Genomic DNA, 23,322 nt, shown 5'->3' on the forward strand with positions numbered 1-23,322 from the left:
TTTTGCTGAACAAAAAATATTATATTAGACTTTTTTGTTGCAATATTATTATGATTTCATTGGGATTTTGAAGGTAAATATTAACCATTCCTTTTTTTACATTTACTTAACTGGCTTACATGAAAACCGTTTTCAAATTAATAATAATAATTTTTGAAGAAGAGGGGACAGTTATAATATAACATATATAACTAAATTTTAAAACAATTGGTTTTTTAGTCTGGCTTTTCTTGATAATTTCACAAGGTAAACTTAGTTAAATATTAAATGAATGCTATGTGATAGACAATAGAGCAATGTAGACAAAGTAAACGTATATGAAACAGCGGGGAAAATCAATTAATATAGTAATTATAACCACACGATAAACAGCATCACGAAATACATATGAGAATCCGTCATGAGATGGAGTATCTTGAAGACCGCAGAGTTACGAATAGAGTTGGGTATTTCCCGAGAAAATCTCAATCTCGAGATTCGGGATTTTCCGAAATTATGAAATTTTGAATTCTCGAGATTCGGGATTTCCAGAAAAGAATTTTTGAGATATCGGGAAATATAAAAAAAAACCTGTAAAAAATCCTAAAATCAGTGTAAAAACAGACTAATTCCAAAAAAATATGTTTTATTTTTATTTATGTAAGAAGACAAACAAATAGAAGTAGGAAATCAAAAATAATTCAAAACATTACTTATTAAAATGGAATTTCAAAAAACACAGACTGTCAATCGCTGCGTCTGACAATCGCGTACATTTTTGAGACACAAAATTCCCTGACGTTGAAAAATTGCGCTCATTTTGAGTCGAAGTTGGCTTAATTGTGTTAAATACCCGATCAGTCTGTGAACGTTTTATGTTCTCTGTCTACTTTTTTCATATAGAACAATCGTTTTTCAATTAATATTTGATAATAAAGAAATCCCGATTCCCGAGAAAAGATTCTCGAGATCCAAGATTTCCCGAAATGTTAAAAATTTCAATTCTCGAGATACGGGATTGAAAATCTCGAAAATTTCTCGAGAATTCCCGTCGGGAAATTCCTGAAACCCAACTTCAGTTACGAGTAGGTACCATCTGTAGGAACACCACAATACATACTCGATACTCCCATAATTCAAAGTTTCATTTCATTAATTTACTAGGTTATAAAAAAAATATAAGATCACCAAATTATGACTCTACGGGACAGTTAATCGCCAAAATAAATTAAATTCTGTGGAAATATTAAGAAACGTAGGTCGGAGAATAATAATAGGTACAACTACTACTTAAAAAATAGACCATTGTATTTAATTTGGAATATTTTTTTTCTCGTTTAAAATAAACTCAATGTTGTATCCATGTAGCGGCAGCTTAACACCACTACGATCTGCGTAGAATACAATATTCTAGGCGTATTTGATATCAACGTATAGATAAAATACAAGCGCTTACAAGATGCATAAAAATAATGTTCTACTGTCAATGCATCTGTCTCCACAATGCTTCGAAAGCAGGTGGGTTTTTTTCTGGATATTTTCCTGTTTTATGCTCTTGTTTACTATTTCTGGCTTCACAACACGCTTTGGCATCTGATACCGTTGATGTTTTTATACAAAAAAGTGTTCTCCAACTAAAGTCTAAGTCTAAGACATACATACTATCGTTACTACAGTTCTAACTTTTGTAAGTGAGATTTATTAGTTTAGAGTTATTCGAGATTCAAAATTTAATCAAAATATTTGTACGCGATATTGTTAGATATCATTGGCGTGCGTTCCATAGATGATGGAGATGCTCTGCATCCCCAGAAATAATTGATACAGAACAACTATAATAATTTAATAATATTATCCAAGTGTTTATTGTAGACACGTATGGTATATTTTACTCAATTCTACTAATATTTTTTTAATATTATGTAATTATTTAAAAACGACCTGCTACGCAACACACTATTCCATCATCGGCTGCAAGTTAAAGTCCAATTAGTTACAAAACTCAAGTAATTAATATTTAGTAAACTACTCATATAGTTTTGACCACTATCAATACACGCAAATGTAATCGCAAGCCACTGGTATGTATTTACGACACAATTGAATCCTGACAAGACGATTGATCAAATATAGCAATATTTCAAGTAGTCATTTTTCCGTTAGAAGTGAGAAACGGGGTGATGAATATCAACTGTTTAGTAGTACAAATCAGTGGCCCAATGCACTGACTGATTTCGAGCCCCCAACGATAAGAATATCAATATATTCTTAATTTTCCAAATAATAAATGGAGGAATATTGTTATGCTTTGGATAATATCTGTACCTCAGAGGCAGACGGATGCAAATGCCAAATACCCAATTGTTCAGGAAAACCAAAAAACAAACAAAAACAATTTTTATTTTAAATGAATACTCATAACTGCCAAGAAAATATACATAGAATGATTATTATTTTTTGTATTCTAATTCAATTAAAGTACTTCTGGAATATGTAAGAAAGGAATAAATATAATACAATTTTATATCTAAAAAAAATAAAATAAAAAACGTCGTATGGATTTGCATCCTTCTGCCTCTAAAGATATTTTGTTAATGTGGACTTGTATCTTATTTACCTAGCCAAAATAAAACAATTTATAAGTTAAAAAAAACTTACATGTATAAATATATCAAATCCAAACACTTTTTTTAAATTCTTTTCACTGCTGGATGAAGGCCTCGCTAATCTCCAAGCTGATTCTACTTCTACAGGACCGAGAGAATTTGAGAGAAATTGCGTTGCCATGTACTTCCGCAGAACTTTATCATTTCATCAATCCAGCGGCCTCTGGGTCTACCTTGCGGATGTTTTGTACTTCTTGAATACCACTAGATGACTAGATTTGTCCAACGATTGTCTCTTCTTCGAGCTATGTGTCTAGCCCATCTCCATTTAAAGCTTTTAATAAACTCTATTACATCGCAAACCCTTCTCTACTTCCTTATCCACTCATTCCTCTTTTTGTCCTTTCGCGTTATGCCCAGGATGCACCTCTCCATACCACGTTGTGCTACTCTAAGTTTCTGGATCTCTCTTTTACTTAGGGTCCATGTTTCACACGCATATGTGATCACGGGAAGCACACACTGGTTGAAAACTTTGCGCTTTAGGCACAGTGGAAGGTCAGTTTTGAAGACATTATTCAGGCGGCCAAAAGCACTCCAGCCTAGCTTTACTCTGCGAACAATCTCATCAAATATACATGCATTTGTAGATACTTGTTGTGCCAGATAGATGTAGTTTTTCACCTGTTAGAGCTGAATGGCATTGATGAGGATCTCTTTTTGGCCCGCAAAGCAGTTGAACATGACATTCTTCTTTGATACATTTATTTTTTCAAGCCTACTTTGTTGCTTACTTCAGCGAGTTCCTGCATTCTGCTTTGGAGGTCTTCTGAGTCTTGCAAACTACTATGTATTGTCATTGGCAAAGCGCAGATGACTTATGTATTCCCTATTTATGGGGACCCTTGTCATTCCAGTCAAGTTGCCTGAATAAATACTAAAGGGTAGCTGTAAATAGTTTAGGTGAGATCGTATCACCTTGTCGGACTCCTTTGCTGATAGGAAATGCGCGATGGTTTATGAAGATGTTGTTGCGCTACTATATATATTATTGAAAATATTTATATGTCACCCGGGGACTCCTTGATTTCTGAGTGCATCGAGTATTGAAAATTTCTTTATGGAATCGAACGCTTTCTCATAGTCTATAACACCCATGGATAGCGCAGCTTGTATTCCTGTTACCGATCTGATTTCTCTGATGACTTGGATATGGTCCATAGTTCTGTATCTTCTTCTAAAGCCGGCTTCTTCTCCCGGTTGGTTCTCGTTTAGTACATATTACAGATTATTGGATTTGCATCTTTCTGCTTCTAATGTAGGTATGGCATTTGCGTCTTTATGCTATTCTTTATATCTTTTTTATTATAGCAACTAGGACTTTCATCTCTATGCCTCTAATAAATAAAGCCTTTAGCATGAAGATTCTTAAAAAAACTCATTTTCCCCAAAAACGGAGTTGCATCCGTCTGCCTCTGAGGTACAGATATTTTACACTACGTTTATAAGAAATGCGTAAGTAGGTACCTATATTTTTACTGGTTTAAATCTGCGGAAGTCCCCTTTTAAATTTTCTAACGAATCGGTTGCGTCATCTGCATCAAAGAAACCCGCTGCTGATTACAATATATTCTAGGTACGTATCACTTTCAGTATTTTTGGAATATTAGGTGTTTTCAATATCGAATAAATTTCTTTTTCAAAATTCGAATGTTTATGTAGGTACAGATATACAAACTTATCTGTAGAATGGCCAAACATGGAACCACCAACTACCATAGGACGCCATTTTGAAAATTTCATTTGAATATCAGATTTTGTCCAGTTACGAGTCTTGATAGGGTAGTTTTCGACAGTGGCTCCCCCATCCCATTCTTCAGATAAGTTTGTAAGTCTGTAACATAATTTTGGTTGTTTCAAAATTGGAATGATTTTATTTTCCGCGCTTTTGGAACAGAGTTTCCCATCTCCTTTGATATGACTCATTGTCATTTACGTATTCCCTTTCCCCCCACTTCTTTTCCGGCATTTTGGCGATTGCGTCACCTCTCATCTCTTTACGCCTGACATAGACCCCTCGGCTTGTTTCAGTGTTGCCATACTAACCTTATATTGTATGCAGTTAATTGAAAAATGCACCGACTGAGAAAATCCGAAAGAAAATTAAACTAGCCCGGATAGTTTTCGATGCGGAATGATAGTGTCAGAGCACATAATTTGCATTGGTGGGATCGCATAATCCAGAGTGTGTAAAAAATTGGCATTGGCAATGATGATGATCACAAAAATAGTGTGAAGTGTCTTGCCTTCGGAATAAGGCTGAAACAAGATTTAATTCTCGACATAAATTTAAATAAATAATAAATAAACTTAAACACGTGTTTAAGAATATATTTTGCAATAGTTACCTACGTCTGTATCATAATAATATGCATTTAAGTTTGTCACATACCGAAACGAAGCATGCATTCTTCATATTATTGGCCTATGGACTCTATGGCTACTGGCTTCGCATGTATATTTATTAATCCGTTTTGTGATCATGACAACTAGTACGGGCAGAGGCGTACCATATAATTAATATAATGTAAGTATATAAAATTATTAGTATTAATACTTTAATTGTATGGTACTGCTGTGTAGTTAACTGTGTTTTTAATAAATACACATGAAATATTTTTTGGAATAATTATAATATAGGTATTAACTAAAATGCATTAAATTTGATTTGACAACATTAGATTATTTATATGCGAACCGCGACACAAGTCGGCAGGTTTCTATATTCGTCCAACTGACAATCTTGGACGACGTCCATATTGAGACGAACAGGGGAGGAGTTGTCATTATTAAATTACCTATCCATAAATTTAACATTAATTATTTGATAAAACTTAACAACCATGGTTAGATGACTGTCAAACATATAATATGTCAGTGGAGGCGAACGTATGGCACACGAATGTTTTATTTTGAAGAGAAAAATTATAAATATAAATAATAATAAATGACAGGCCGCATTGTATAAAAAATAGCAGGCAAATACTCTTCAAGAATAAGCATTACGTTTAATCCAAATATATAATTGCACAGGTCGATCCTCGGGTTTCATTCGATACAAAAAATATTATAGTACTAACCTCATCAGACGGCGGTGTAAGCTGTGATTGTGATCGATTCACACCGCTTGATACCACTATAGCGAGAGAATGCCTCATCTGATCGGAGCAATTCTGATGTCACTATGGGCGTAACTAAGTAATACAGTAACAAAAAAATCATTTCTGCCCACAAAATGGATGTACCAAATAAGAAACAAAAACTTGGTCGAGGTTGTGGTAATAATTCTGGCAGTTTCAAAATTGGTGGATCGAAATGTCTGGCGTAGGTAATTGAAAAAAGTTATAAGTAAAGTTATTATATGTGTGCTCTGTTTTGTGAGTAGTATCTATAACATCATCATTTTTTAATGGAATTCCTAAAAAAAACTATTTTTTCTCCATGAAAAACTGCTTGGAATGTCAGATCGTCGAAAAATAATATTTGGGAAATTTTGGCACGCGTACGTAAAAAGGTTCGCCAACCCTGTACTATGTAGTGGTTCAATAATTGCATATTGGTTTTTTCATACAGTAAAAATCTTGAGATTTCATACTATAAGTCTTTCGACATTCCCTGTCGTTCCGTACCCCCAAACAATACCTTTGGACCTCCCTCAATAGTTAATAGCGAAAAAGCACTACCTACTAAATAATACAATATTTCCATTAAAATCCGTTCAGTATATTCTCTGTCTGAAAATGGATAGATCAAAATAGAGAAAATATCCTGTACAATTTATTAATTAAAATTCTCAATTTACATAAAATCACCGAAAGGAACTAACTACGCCACTGAAAAATACTCAATGCATAAACGAGATGGAAGATTTTAACTCCATATATCTTCATCTTATTCTGTACGCCAAAAGGTGAAGAGTGGCTCCTTGATGAGAAGACTAATGAATGTATTTTAATACAGATTTATAAGGCATTCAATATCAAAAGATTTGATTCATTTTATCGGTAGAAACAATAATCTGGTTCTGAATTCAAAAAATATTAGTTTATAATACGCAACAGAAAAATGGTTTGGGATCAATCTGTATATTTTGATGTTTTTCAGCTGTATTTATTTATTTTAACGTAAATATTTGTGAGAGAGGGATATATAATATGCTAGAAATGAAATATTAAAAGTGGATAGTTTTGTTTAATAAGAATAAGAATGTTGATAATATCCAAATTGATTTTTTTGTGAATCAATTAATTGTAATCATTTGTAATGAGTCGAATCACTGAGTCATGTGTACAGTTTAAATCAAACATACCGAGACTACGAAAACGTGTGATTTTTTTGCCAAGGTCGGAATTATTATTTTGATCGTCTAGTAATTTTTACAGTCCGTTAAAATAATTTTCTACGCGAAACGTTCAAAGCTTTCCATGAAAATCGGATTATTCACATGTCTGGTGTGATTTTTCAAAAACTCAGAAAGCTTTTAATACTGATATATCTACCGGTAATAAACACACCGGAAAACTGTGAGTCATATCGCATGCGTACATACGTTATAGCTATGTCTAGTTTTGTACACAGTTGACTTGTATTTTACCGAGGTAGATAGAAATACCTATTTCCGGCATAATCGGTATCCTAATAATTAATGAATGCTTTCCGTTCACTACCCGCCACCTGGAAAACTCATGTTTTACATAAATACTATGAACATTACAAAATATAAATTTAAGACCTTCATAACATGATATTTAAAAACAAATAAATAACATTAAAACACTTGTAAAGAAGAAATAAATATATGCAGTATAACAAAAAACACTATGAAAGGTAAAGTAAAAGGTACAAAAATAATAAAAATTATAAAGCATGGAAGCACACCGAATGAGTTAAGTGGACCCTATATTAAGAATTTATAAAATAACGCCCACCTATACTCATCTTCACGTAGGTGGAATATAATATCCCCAACCAATAAACCATTGAAGAAATCCATCAATAAAAATATTTAAAACTACGCAATTATTACGTCATTCTTACCCAAATTCACTGCACGTGTTGATTGTAAAGTTGACAAATTATAACTGAACCTGTAAGAAATTTGTACTCCATAAAAATATAATAATAATGATAGTGGATCACTTAGCACTTATTAATTAATATGGCTACCTACAATAAATAGCAAAGTATTTTAAATCGTTCCTAGTGCGAAAATTAAGACTCTAATTTTGTTGAATCTTTATAGATTCACCGAGGTCATCTTATGATGACCTCGGTAAATCGAGAGTCAGCTATAATTTTTTTATACATGGTTTTAAAAAAATGTTAAAAATATACCTATGCAGGTATTTGTCAGTTACTCACATACAGTTATTCGTTGAATAAAATGCATGGCAAGTCTCAGAATTTTTCAATCCTAACGATTAGGATTGCAGACGCCCGTCTAATCTCAACAACCCGTGGATTTACCAACTGGCGGACAATTATTACGAACGCCGCTTCTTCTGTGTATGTCTCTGGCAAGCGAATCTTGGGTTTTTACTGTCGAGTATATCAAATTATATATGAATAGTCCTTCCTTTAATTATTAGAAACGACCATGGCCCCCATATCCTGTAGCGGGCTCCCAGGCCAGAATGTTCGGCGCCCCCCCCCCCCCCTATCTATCACTAAGATTAAGGGTTAGATTGATTAGTTCAACAAAATTATTAATATATACGTGCGTTACTATGGAAACCAATATGACATGTCAAGTACATTTTTTTTTGATCGTTTAAGCTTGTCAAGTCAAGTTTATATGGTTCAACAGAATTTAAAAACGTTGTATATAAAAAGTTCTTTTTATCTTGTAATTATTTCTTAAATAAATTTGCAATACACATTATTTACCCTGATATTATGTCCCAGTGCTTTTCAAATCTGTCGTTCATTAATTAATTATAAAAATTAGAATCCTGGCAAAGTTTGGCATGTGTGATTATTAAACATAGTAAATGATGCTTTTGTCAGGTCTTGGCACAGGTAAACAATTAATATCTGCTATTCAATACAAATTTACAATTATTTTAAGCCAAAGAAAAAAAATCATAAATACTGCCAAGTTAGATTTTAAACTGCGGGAGTTTTTTTTTACTCGTGAAAGAAAAGCAGAAATATTTTTCTGTCGCCAACTTAGTGACATTTCCTAATTTACTTTTACTGCCCAATGGATTAAACGTTGATAATATCTAGTTATTACAATACTGATTCGGCTAATTATTGAATTACATCACGGCCACCTCTCATGCAGGCCATTTACAAAGTTTCGCGCCAAAACTCCGTAATCATATTTCGTAGCTGTCAAAATCAAAATGTATCTAATTTAGATTAAAAATAAATGAGCCTGATTGTGTTATTAATGTTATTATTAAACCACATAACATGAATAACAAATTGAGATTATCGTAGGCACAGACAATTTGATGGTAAGTAAAGGAATGACAAATTCTTCTGGCATTGCGACCACGACAAAATCACTTTGCAACAGTGTTGGTGTCATTTGAAAATAACGATACCAACACTGCTAGAATAATCTAACACCATTCCACCGAATTTATGCTGAAGATTTTAAACAATCGTAATTTAACTTTTAGTGAGACTATTTAAATTCTACATAGCACATAACTAAATTTCTTATAGATTTTTTTTTAAATAAATATGTTTCAAAACGTCTAGTCCGAAAAAAAATCTTAACACTGGATGACGCTAGTGTTTGTCATATCTACATTAAATGCTAGAATTTCTAATAGAAAAGACATTGAATTCATATTAATATATAGATATTGCTAGTTTTCTCGTGTTGTGTAAAATTGAAAAACGGATAAATTGAAAAATAATTCAATTTGCATTATGTATATCACCAAGTGCATTATATAATTAAAAATAGTCTTTATTAAATTTAAAAAAAAAGGTAAACATAATAGGAAATTCCGCACAGAAATCGGGAAAAATAGTTGTCTTAAGCGTCAATTACATTGAGCTTCTTTACGAGCTGTTTGTTGGCGAATTTAAGAGCGGGCGATTCAGCTACTGCGATTTGATGATTACACACAAAACTTTCCATTTGCTGAGAAGCCACAAGCCAGCGACTATTTTGACAGAACGTAGTTCGTTTTTTTACCGGAAGGTTGCTACTGCGCTCTACTGCGCAGACGCAGTAGGCCCACACGCCGGCGTGTAGCGTGTAAAGTTGACCGGCTTTCAACTTTTCTCGGTAGAGTATTTACAACCTGCTTGTGAGCTTGTTCGATGATTACACTGGGCGACTTTACAGGCAGATTATAAATTCGCCAACAAACAGCTCGTAAAGAAGCTCAATGTAATTGACGCTTTAGTAAGATTAGATGTTATTTTCCCATAAGAAAAGTAATCTCGCCATAATGAGTTTCGTATACTTGTATCTTGATTTATTCAGAAACCATTTTCCACTGAGGAATTTTCTTTATGTCATAATTCTACAGTTAATTAAGTCGGTTAATTCAGATGAAAATTATAGTATGGAAACTAATCTCGTAATCCGATATTGCAGCATTTTCAGTAATTTTCAAAAAATCAATCCCAGGTTCCGGGATTGGAAGCCCTACAACGCATATTAACATTATTATTGTTGGGAATAGTGGATTGTTTTGAGGATCGTAAATAAGCAACGTAGTTTTAATATACGATTAACTTTATTTATATTCAACCGCATGAATATTATTGTACAGAAAGATTACATTTTATTTGCGCGCGTTACAAATGACCGAAGATAACTAATTAGTATCACGCCGCACAAACAGGTACGGCGTAAGAGTGGGAAGTAGAATTGTCTCCCTCTTACAAGCAATAGTCGGTATCTAGCAGCGTCGTACAGCGGGCGCTAGATGTCGACACATACTTCTTTATTCTTATATTATTAATTATATTATTTAATTATATTGTTATATTATTCTATTAGACGGCTATCTCTCAACAATTATGAATGAGTGTTTTCTGTAAGTAAATAGAATTTGCATATGAAAACGATTTAAAACAAATAGATCTAAGTGCACAAATCACGTCATTGGCTGTGCAAATAACGGCATAATATGAATATATTTAAACATAATAATAATGATAAATATTGCTTACAATATAAATAACATAGACGTAGTTGCATACCATTATAAGGATGTAATCATCGCTAAACGTGATAAATAGTACTGATGTGTTATTAAGACATAAGTGAAACCAACAGGTGCGCACACAGAAGTAATATACCTATATGATGGGGGGGCTCTTAATTATTATATTACCTGAACAACTACCACAATAAATTTAGGGCAAATCCAAGCAGGTTTCGATGCAGAACATGAACCCAATGGGATGAGACCACAACAGTAGCGAAGGGTGGGGTTAGGCTGCTAAGATCCGCCGTAAAGAGTGTTAAATTTTGTTAGTCGAACTTAATTGTTTTTATTGTACTAAGACTACAGTTTATTGATGGTGTTGGTTAGTTTAAAAAAATCAATTAAACCCTGTCTAAACCAAACCATGATATTTTTGGAATACTTTGGGCGATACGACAAAATTTTGCACACTTTTCATTCATACTTATTTGTTGTCGTTGGATTAATAATAGGTAGGTACATATTACCTACATATATTATTGGTTCATTTTTTTAAATTCATTAAGCTCTGCCTAAACCAAACTATAGTAGATAAAATTGCATAAATCATACATAACTGCAAGAAGAATCTGACACTATTCTACATATTATTATCTGACGTGCCATAGAAACTTTCGAAATTAAAATCATCAGTAAACGAGACTATTAACTTTAATGTGTTTAATATGTTATATTGTACATTATTTATTACCATTTGAGTCGCTTAGAATCATAACTCACATATTCCAAAAATCAAGTTTTGAGATAATCGCTAAAAACCAACAGAGCACTATTTTTTGTAATTAGAAGAACAGTATTGAACTCCCTAGAATATTAATGAGTGAGAGAGTCGAATAAGTTTTTTTTTAAAAAATATATATACCTAATACTCCTAACGTTGCAGACATACAGCATACTATGAGAAATAGAGCTCCCCGATTGGTTAGGAAGGCGTTGGTGACAAAACTATATTCTTTGAAATATACGACATATTACACCAACAATGAACTTTGTCAACGATTTTCACATGGTTTAAATTGACTTTTAATACTCAACTATTTTTCGGTATATAGATTAATTCATTTAGAATCACTTGGCATATTTAACTAAAAAGCGACAAAATTGCAATATGTGAGTTATGATTCTAAGCGACTCATTTGGAATGTTCTACAAGGGTGCACGAAAAATATCTAAATTATTATCAATTATTAGAACCTGCTGGCGTCGATAATTCATGAATATAACAGAAAAACGATTGCATATAGTCCCCCTACAAAGTTGGTACCTAATCCCAATCCCATCATCAATTATTTACCACTGCCAAGATGTCTTTCGTACGTATCATCATCATCAGCCGGGGTCAATCCACTGCTGGATGAAGGCCTCCCCAAGCTTCTTCCAACTCTCCCGGTCCTGTGTCGTTCGCTGCCACGTATTTCCGCCGAACTTTACCAGTTCGTCAATCCAGCGGCTTTTAGGGCGACCCTGTGGCCGTTTCGTGCCCCTTGGGTACCGCTGGATGACGGCATTTGTCCAGCGGCCATCACTTCGGCAAGCAATGTGCCCCGCCCATCTCCATTTCAGCTGTTTAGCAACGTCTATTACATCGCGTACTCCTGTCTGCTTCCTAATCCATTCGTTTCTCTTACGGTCCTTTCGCGTGATGCCCAACATACACCTCTCCATGCCTCGCTGTGCGACTCTTAGCCTTTGGACATCGCTCGTGTTGAAGGTCCACGCCTCGCAGCCATACGTGAGCACGGGTAGCACACATTGGTCGAACACCCTACGCTTGAGACACAATGGTAGGTCACTCTTGAAGATACTATTCAGATGTCCGAAAGCACTCCATCCCAGCTTTGTTCTTCTATGCCTTGGTTTCATTGATTATGAGAAGGCATTTGATTCAATAAAAAAAAAATCTTCTATTATAGACGCCCTTAGCAACCAAGGAATTTCCAGACACTACATAAACACATTGAGCAGTATATACAGTAATGCCACAGCATGCGTGAAACTCCACAAACGGTCGTGTAAATTTGTGCCCATTAACAAAGGTGTCCGGCAAGGTGATACCATTTCACCTAAACTATTCACCGCTACTCTTGATGACTTATTTAGGAAACTTGATTGGGAGGAAAAAGCTGTTCCAATTAATGGGGGGCACCTCAGTTACCTGCGCTTTGCAGACGATATTGTTATACTCTCACAAGACCCGAAAGACCTCCAAGGTAGAATGCAAGAACTCGCGGATGTCAGTCAAACGGTCGGCCTAAAGATAAACGTCTCAAAGACAAAAGTGATGAGGAACTGTTTTTCGGACCCTGCGATTATCTGTATTAATGGCACCCAACTCGAGCAAGTCAGCAGCTACATCTATCTCGGGTAGCAGGTGTCCATAGACGGAAGCATGCACGATGAAATTGCTCGAAGAACAAAGCTTCGTACGTATATAAACGTATTATTCCTACGATCAACAATAATTTTATTATTAATGAAGTCATCTAAATTGCCAGAATGTCTTCTAAACTTCTGCGCCTATTAGATAGCCGGTCGGTGGTTTAACCACCAGACGTTTGTCATTATTTAAAGGAACCGTTTCAAAATAAGTATAATATTCATGTATAATTTAATTAATTACTATTTTCAGTGCGTAATGGTAATTACGGCAATGCAATTTTCAATTGTTTCTTAATGTCATTATTCATCAGTCATCCATTCTGTTTTTTTTCAATTGGAACTGTGCAGCGGACGTAAATTGTAAAATTAATATATTAAATTATTTTATTTTATTTATTTCTTTGTAGAAAGACACGGTATTACGAAATAACAATGCATTATTTGAACTTGTATTGAATATTAATGATGAAATCTGGAATATGTGAATTTTTAACAATGCAATAAAATTGTATTATGTAAAACTTTTTTGTAAATAATTGAATAGGTACGTATTTAGGACGAAACCGGTCTTGGAGTAAATAAAAATATGAGGAAATAGTACAAAAAATAAAATAGAATAACTAACAACATAGATTGGTTTTTATTTATTAATGGGCTATATACATATTCTCCAACAGGTTTTTTATTGATAGTTTTGAATGTACATATGCATTTTAATTAAGTTTTAGAACTATCAGATTTTAAAACATAAGTACTAAAATAGCTCACCCCACCAAAGAATCCTGGCTACCTCATCATCAATAACATTAATATGGACGAAGCATCTAGAAAAAAAATGACACCCACTTTTTGTCGGGTCTGCCGAATGGCATAATCTGTTCTAACGCCATTACAATAAAGGTGATACTGCTATAAATTCCCGATGCGTGATATCGCATAATGAAAATTGCGTGACGTCTACCTATACATGTACGAATGTCGCTATGCGCGAATTTACTTGCTAGCTACTGTATTGAGTGCGTTGTCCATTAATAATGTCATTGCTCATCATATATAATTGCATGTATCAATACTTCGGGCGATTTATACTCTCTTGTAGATACGAGTTTTTTTTTTTGTGATATATATTAATTTACCTAATAAGTAATTTAAAACTCGAATTGTTCTAGATTTATAAAATCAGGACAATTTATTCTACACTCTGCGTAGTGTACGACAACAGGATGCAAACTGCTACGGAGCTCAGAAAGTCCACAGCTAATAGCAGTCGCGACTGAGAATCTCTCCTACCTCGCCTATAACCTTAACGTGCCTCGTCGCTTCCACGTCAGACCCGCATGCCTTTCCCATGCTCTAACACTCCTCGCTTTGATTCTAGCAATGTACACCTGCCCAGACTATAGCAACTGCGCGTAGACTTTGGCTCAGGGAAATCTGAAATAATGGAAACTGAAATACCTAACGGGTAACAGGCAACCGATCTCGAATGTGGAAGAATATGGGATAAATTTAAACACGTGTCAAAAATTTGCTTGTACTTCTTTCTGACAACTGGTCTCGGTTTATGTACTGACGCTCATTCAATTTTGGTGTAATGAAGGTTGCAACACACACTATCGTCAGCACGTATGTAATGTGTGGCTCATTTTTGTAGGACACTGGCACATTCAAAACCTTGCGTCAAAATGTACTGTATTGAATATAGCCTATCGGAATTATATTTATTAATATGTTCTTTGGTTAGCTCCCACACGTAGCATATATGGACCTCCACAAAGTACAGGGTCTTGCATTGTCAAATACACACCTGACATAGGACCAAAATTGCTAGGTATTGTTATAATCGTTTACCTCCGTTCAACAACCAGTCTTCGACACTTATGTGAACCGTGAGCCATTTTGGTATAGCATATCGGAATTATATTTATTAGTTTGTTCTGTGCTTAAGCTCCATACACATTGAAGATAATCGAAGCTGTGGAAAGCGTTAAATTTAACGACGGTATAATAATTAAGACACTTGCAAATCGTTAGTTAATATGCGAGAGAATATCGTATAAGAGTGAACAATTTATTTTCTCAACGCTATTCATTTATGCACATTGATATGTGCAATTTTCCTTCAGCGCAGTCATTTTTATACGTTCGTAAATGCATTCAAAGATTCAAACGTAGAAATGCGCCAAGTTTAAATTGAGGCTTGGCGGCGGCACTCGTGTTGTTATCGAAGTATTGTGAGAGTATTGCCAGGATTGGAAGATAGTATTCTCCACTTCTCTGATAAAAACATAAATATAAAATACAATGACTATATATAACAACATAGGCAACATTGAAATGTCAAATGAATTATCCTGTCATATCCGCGATTCTTTCTTCGATATTGTTTTGGGACCGAATAAGCTCTTTTTGTCGTTTTTCTTCTTCGCAGTTACAATTTATAATCCATCACTTTTTTGTATTATTAAAACACAGTTAAATTACTTAGATACAGCATACACAGATAAGATACATCCAATGATTTCGTGGTAAGGGGAACGAATGAGGAAGGGCGGGGAGGAATTTTAGGACACCAAGCTGCTGCACATCAAGTTAAACTTTTCGTATTCTATTTTTTTAATAATTAACAAACAATCGAATTAATATCACTCAATAGACAGATGCTTGATATGTTATCTGCATATAATGTACTTAATTTGATCTGTTTAGGTGTGTTATTATAATAATTATACCAATACGTTTTGAATAGTTTGCATTGTTGAATTTGTAACACTATCTTTTGTAAATCATCTAGCGATGATTTTTTGTATGTTTAATCCATAAATTATCATGTATTTATCTAATTCTGTATGTAACCAATTGCGTGTCTTTATCGGCACCTACGATGAGACGCGAATCAGCAAATTATGAATACTAAGAAAGTAAAATACATACAAGTTTAGAAATTTATTTGTTCAATACAGTTGCTTTTTATTTCTTCTTCCTGGAAAATTGAATGCAAAACTAGTATATGAATATAATGCTGTTAATCACAAAGAGGAAGAGACTTCTACTTTTCTTATACAATCATACAACAATTTATGGTCATTCATTAATTAACGCAGTTAACGTTACGTTAACATTAACGTCAGTTCGCGACACCAATAAATAGGATAAGTGAATGCATACAAATTTACATGTAATAAAAGTATGTTTTGCATAAGTACCTAATTATTTCATAAAATTATGAAAGTCAAGAATGACGACCTGAGAATTGAAGGAATACAAGCGAACCGTTGACCAAGTTGTATAAATCGACTTCTAATGTAAATATGCGATTGTAAACTCTACATAGCTATATATATTGAAGTATATATAACTATATACTTACTTCAATATTTTATAAATGTGGAATTCTAATTCAAATTTTCCATTAATGAGAAAAGAGACCGAATGCTTTTGTGTTTCCCTATCTCAATCCGCCATTTATATGCAACTGCGGATGATTTGCGTTCTGAGACATTAGTATACTATAGGAAAAGTCATGGTGCTAGGGCCTGGAAGTGGTCGTCGATCCCACTCCTCTACTTGATGGAAACCTTTTGAATGTATAGTATTATGAACCTACGTACGTTGAGTTTTGATATGTGTTCAGTACCTATTCATTTATAACTTGTTAGCATTATTCTTCTGCTTCTTTGTCGGGACCTCATGACTGGGGATCGTGATCCGAATGATTTTGCCATTTGACAGCCTTATCCATAGCTTGGCTCCACCTCTCTTGGCATTAAACGGCACGCAGAACCTTTGACAGTGTGAAACCTCCGGTTTGTCCATTCGAAAATAACTCTTCCTCTTAATACACATGAATTTAACTTTTTTATGATATATCACTTTCTACAACTCCTCACCCCATCACCTTCATTACAGACCCTCTTCCTCCCGTATAGACAATCCTTTAGTCATATAAAAGTTGAACTATTTTTATAAACATATTTTTACCGAAAAAATAAGCCATAAACAAAATTATTACCTACTGATTTTGTTTTTGCGGTTGCAGCTAACATTTTTACGCAGTCACAAATCCGATAATTAATTGCGAACATTCTTATTTTAAATAATGTGTCTATGGTCATCTTATTCACCAAAAATAAAAAAAATCATTCAGTCACCAACACCCACACAATTTCAGGAACATCGATAATTTTATTTATGTTTTTATTTTTGTGCCGTGGACCAAAACGTCCGAAAGTAGTCAAACCAAAACCAATCCAAACCGCAGAGAGGCGATCAGTAAATACACCACAGGTATTTGTTAACAATCACTTAATTTAAATGGACAATAAAACTTATTTTTTATAACAAATTCCACGCGAGGCTCCCTTTTCCGGCCGGATTATGCATACCAATGATACCAATAGCCAATAGACCACGGAGACATTGATACATGCATGTATATTATAAAAGATATGTCTCCAGTGCAATAGGTTTGAAGTCAACAAAGAAAGCTGCTTGGCCAACATCAAAGACATAACGGCAGTAATGAAAATGAAATGTCGATATCGCATCCGATATAAAACACTAATAAAGCTACTCTAATATAAGGGTTCGGTAATTATTTCGCACGTGGAAATTTCGCACAAAAATTGTCTACACATAACCTGTTGACAATTCATGATAATAAATAGCAACATGTTAAATTTATTTGTGAATATCCGTTATCAAATCTGTACTAGAGAATATTTTTCATTCTGAATCAATTAACAATAATAATTGCCAAGAGACGTAGTCGTCATTCTATTGTCAATGGTGTGGTTTCGTCGGGGATTCCATCAAGGCAAGCTGTGTGATGGTATCACGATGATTGCATGGATTGATTGGAAGGCAAATGTATAAGTTTGGGATGGCATTGTGGTATCTCACTTGAATAAATCTGTTAAATCGTTAGGTTCGCCACCTCTTTTAGCTGAGTCGAAAAAGCCAAAATACGAGTATACGACTTTATGTCACCAAATTATATGATTTGTCTCCTGGTTTTCAAGACATTTAGAATCTGGGGACCCTCTGCTTTGAAAACGGTGGATGAGATCGGTCATTGCTCGACTGACAAAACAGGTGAGTATCGTTGAACGCAGTACCAGAGACAGTGTATCGTATAAGCATAATATAAATCCAAAGAGGTAATGCAGTCGCCGCTTTCAATACTCTTGAGGTATCCTGTGGACTGGAGGAGATATTTATGACCTTAGATATTAATTGTTTTATAAATATTAGTTTATATTATATTATATGTACTTATTTTATTAAGTTGTACACCTGTTTTCATTGATATTTTGTTTTATTTTTTTTATTATAATTATCGTGTATGTGTCTACATATTTATTAATTCACCATGTAATTCTATGTTAATAAACGTATATATATATATACTTGATTAAAACTATGTATAACCTGATGTTTGTGTATGAATTATATGTAATATAATTTATGTGTTTATCAGTCTTAAAAATCGAGTGATTATACCTCACAGAATCTGGTATTTTCTATTTCAATATTGTATGCCTCCAGAATAATGTACCATGGAGGCATGAAATGTGATACTGGAGGCGAACGTTATGAGGCTCATCTATGGCCATGAGACAAACTTGTCGATTAATGAGTTGAACGTGGTGTCCACAACGGTTAAGTTATATTTAGTCACATAGTTTCACATGAAAAATAAGAGCTAGTAAAATTTCCATGTAAATAGCAAGATTAAAGATATGAAAACGTAAATGACATCTCTTCAGATGGTCGGACTAAATGAATCATACCCCCAGGATTTTCTTTATAAGATGCTGTGCGCGGTGCAAAACGCTTGAAGACGTAGATCCAGGCTGTGGACAAAGATAGCTGGTACAATAGTTATATGGGTCGTGATTTCACAACAGAAGAATTTTCTCAGGCATGGTTTCCAGAAGTGAAAACTGGTTTCCGATTAAAAATATTTAGCAGTAGAAAAAAAATATGCATTGTTGGTCAAAATAGTGTAGTCTATAATATGATGGGCTTATCTGTTGTTGGTTCGAATGCTAACCTATATAGATCGATTTAAGAAAATAACGATCCTAAAGTCTCGCGTTCCACATTCAAAAATAAAAACGTAATAAAGAAAAAGAAGAACAATCCGAACGCTCGCGTTCCAAATACAAAAAAGCGGCGGGAAATAATAATAATAACGACGCGGTTTGTGTTTTCACGGGAGATTCAGATAAGGACAAGATAGGTGACAAAACGGTCGGACCGCATGTTCAGGTAAGACACCTTTTTTGTGGCTCCAGCGGCTTGTATGAGCCTGTAAAGGGATCTATTTAATTAATCCTCTGAGACACCACGACACTGGCGTGCCCAAATTATATATTTTTTTATTTCTCATTTCTCTCTCTTTATTTCTTTCATTATCTCTCAAAAAAGTACTAGTATTTAACAACATTATAATTATCATCACGACCATCAGGTGAATTTGGTTTCACCTAAATTTTCTCTGCCGGTTCGTGACCTAAGTAACCATCAGTCATCTGTTGACCTGTTTCTTTTACGGCCTACCTGATATAATATATTTCCAGTCAAGAATTATTATTGTTTGAATTATCTCCTATATATTATTATCCTACAGCTTTCCCAGGTTTTGGCGAGCGATTGTATGCCTTATTTGTCATGTCCGATGGGTTCAAAAAAATAATCCGTTCTCGAATCGTTTAAAATCATAATTTCACAGTTGGCACCCGCTGGATTAATTTCCAGTCGTTTTCGGTGATTTTTGTTTACTTCCCAATACATTTTCGAGCGACATGCGACTTTATTGACCGGGCACTCGATTGGGAAAAAATTCACTTACTTGTAACACTGATTTAATATCATCCCCAATTTTAAATAATTAAAATACGTTTTTGACAAACTATTCTTAATCGAATCGACAGATACACATATTTTATTTTATTTATTAATGTTCCCGAGAGATTTCATTCGCAAATTTATTCATAAGGTCGTCTCAAAAATTATACCCTATAACCTAAAAATATCCGTATCGACCAATTATTGTAATTGTAATCATTATTTACGTTAATTACTTAATAATCATTATATTTTTAATGTCTCTATGAACGAGTATGACAAACAATCGTCATTTTTAACACTGTTCTTTAAATCAAAAGGAAATGATATTTCATATTATTAGGTAAGATATAGGTAGACCACCTTGTACGAAAAAGCAAGGGTATGGTTATTATTAAAAAAAAAAAAAAAAGATATAGGTAGATGTCATAATAATAATAATCTATATTATACACTTTTATCATTCTTGACTTCTCACGATTCCACTGACACTTTGTTAACTTTCGTCACTTAAAAATGTATCCTGTTATAATAACTGAACACATTAAAATCGTTTATTCGTAATAACATTTATACAAATTTCCATTAAAACTGTTCATTTTATTATCCGGTTATCCGCGCGCATTTTCAGCATTTTCACTAGTGTTGCCAACTAAAATTTTCAAAGTTCAGTTTTTGATTTTTTCTTCAAAATATCAGTAGATTGACAAAAATGTATGAAATTCAACAATTATGTTTGGTGAAAGCGTGCATATTGACATAATCTCACAAGTGTCTTTTAAAAAATCATGTAAAAAGTGACTTTTATTCATCACAAATATCATAATTTCTTCTTTTCCTGACAAAAATTTCAGTAGATCTACTGAAATTTCAGTAGACATGGCAACACTGAACTATGCGATCAACCCAGTGTTGCCAAGTCAAAATTTAAAAATTCGGTAGATTAGACATGGCAACACTGACTATGCGATCAACCCAGTGTTGCCAATGTCCCGCACCGGGAAACTATATTGTTTAAGGTAAATTTTTAATTCAAATTTTGATTTTTTAAATATTATTCTATGGCTGCAAGCATTTATTTTTTATAGACAATGAAACAAAATAATGTTTAAATTTATTTTTTACACTGCTAATCTTCTTCTATTATCTCAATGGGATCCGAAGGAGATTAATATCACATTATATTGGATCGCTATTTATGATAATCACATAATATATTGCTTTATAGTCGAATGATTGAGGCGTATAATTATTTATCATATTTAACTGCACATACCTACACATATATTGTATTAAAATTAAAATGTCAGTGGTAGCAATCGGCGATTCTGCTAGGCATAGCAGCCTAAGGCGGTGTTAGACGATATTGTGAAGGCCAGACTTCTGAATAGACTACGCATATGAGTCCAAATTTATATTGGCAGTGACGATTTGCAAATCGTAAAAATGACAAATCAGCGAAACTGTCTGACGTGAATAAAAAACCCGTCCCGAAGGGAAAACTATGGCGCCATCTATGCATACTTCACAATTATATTAAAATCTAATACCGCCAAGCCGTCTGCAAGACCTAGCGAGACAGACTGGCGACTATTGTCCGAAATTTCACGAATAGATCGATCGAGTTTCGAGTTGGATCAACAACTATAGAGAGGAACACCAGCATGGGATGTCCCCAGGGCTCAGTCCTCGGGCCCCTTCTCTGGAACGTACTCTTCGACGATCTCCTTAGAATTCCGCTTCCACCCGACTGTACTGTCATTGCCTACGCAGTTGATGCGCTGCTGCTGGTCGAGGCCGACAGCAGGGCGAAGATTGAGAGCACTTTTGACGAAGCCTTAGCATCAATTGAGGCTTGGGGTAAACTAAATAGACTATCATTCGCACCTTCCAAGACAGAAGCCATTGTCCTTAAAGGACCGGGACGACTAAACTGCTCGAGACCACCCACAGTCCGATTCAGTGACACGAGCGTGAAAGTGTCGAATATCGTCACCTATCTAGGCGTCAAGATGGACACTATGCTAAATTTCCAACACCATGCCGAAACCCAAGTCCACAAGGCTGGGGTGGCCTTCCAGAGGGTCGGCCGCATGGCTGGTGAAGGATGGGGCTTAAAAGTGAGGGCGCTCAAGATCGCCTACGGCGCCATTTTTATGGGAATTGCGGCTTATGGCGCCAGTGCCTGGTGCCCGCGCATTCCCAAGAGTGTCAAACTTAGAAGCTCTCTTTTAAGAGGACAGCGCAGCGCGCTCCTGTCCATTACCAAGGCCTACCGTACAACCTCTACCGGCGCGCTCCCGGTCCTGGCCGGTATTCTCCCACTTGACCTGCACATTCAGGTCAGCGGCGCTTCAATGCTGCTCATCAAAGGCGAGGAGGCCGACGTTGGTGACTTTCATCTCGTCCCCCCCCCCCCCTCGACAAGCCGGCGAGGGATTAGCACTATTGAAGCGCAAAATCAGATTGATGTCGCTTGATGCGGCCATTAAGACCTGGCAGCGAAAGTGGGACGAATCTACCAAGGGCCGGCACACATACAAGTTTTTTCCAGAAATACGGTGGCGAATGGAGATAACCAAGTATATGACTCCAGACCATTGCACCAGTCAATTTGTGACTGGCCATGGTGGTTTCGCTGGCAGGCTCTTTGAGTTTGGACTTGCAAGCCATCCGACATGTCCATGCGGATGGGAGGTACAGGATGCCAATCACATCCTATGGGAGTGTCTGAGTATGTGCTCCGAACGGGAGGAAATGCTCAGGTCGGTCCAACCAGCTGTTGGACCCATCGGCCCGTCCGACCTGGTTGCTACTAAGGCCAACTATCTTGCATTTAAAAAATTTGCGGCGTCTTACTACGGGCGTGAAGATCTCTTCACATAAATTTTGCTGCCTGTATGATTAGCTTCGTTATTTGATATAATAAATAAGTACCTTCATTTTCTTTTAAGTAATTTCTATGTGCTTTTTCTCTCCCTGGCACTTTGCATTAGAGTAAACTCAGTAAACTCAGTCAGAGCTCACTTTGAGCGTAGCAACCTAAGTCTCGGGTATCTTCTCCCAGGACACTCCCAGGCCAATTCTTAGATGCTTCACATCACCAATTGACGGGTCCCGTGATACTCTCGATTAAGACCGAGTGTGGTACGGGGCGGGTTTGGTGGAGGGAATTTAACTTCAATGTCCGTTGACACCGTCTAACCACCATAGCCTGAGCCTGCTAATAGACCTCCAACCGTCCGGTTTGGTATCCAGGATTT

Source organism: Rhyacophila brunnea, unplaced genomic scaffold (assembly GCF_057557595.1).
Source record: "Rhyacophila brunnea isolate RB1 unplaced genomic scaffold, BYU_Rbru_1.0 scaffold_17, whole genome shotgun sequence".
In the NCBI taxonomy this organism is placed as follows: domain Eukaryota; kingdom Metazoa; phylum Arthropoda; class Insecta; order Trichoptera; family Rhyacophilidae; genus Rhyacophila; species Rhyacophila brunnea.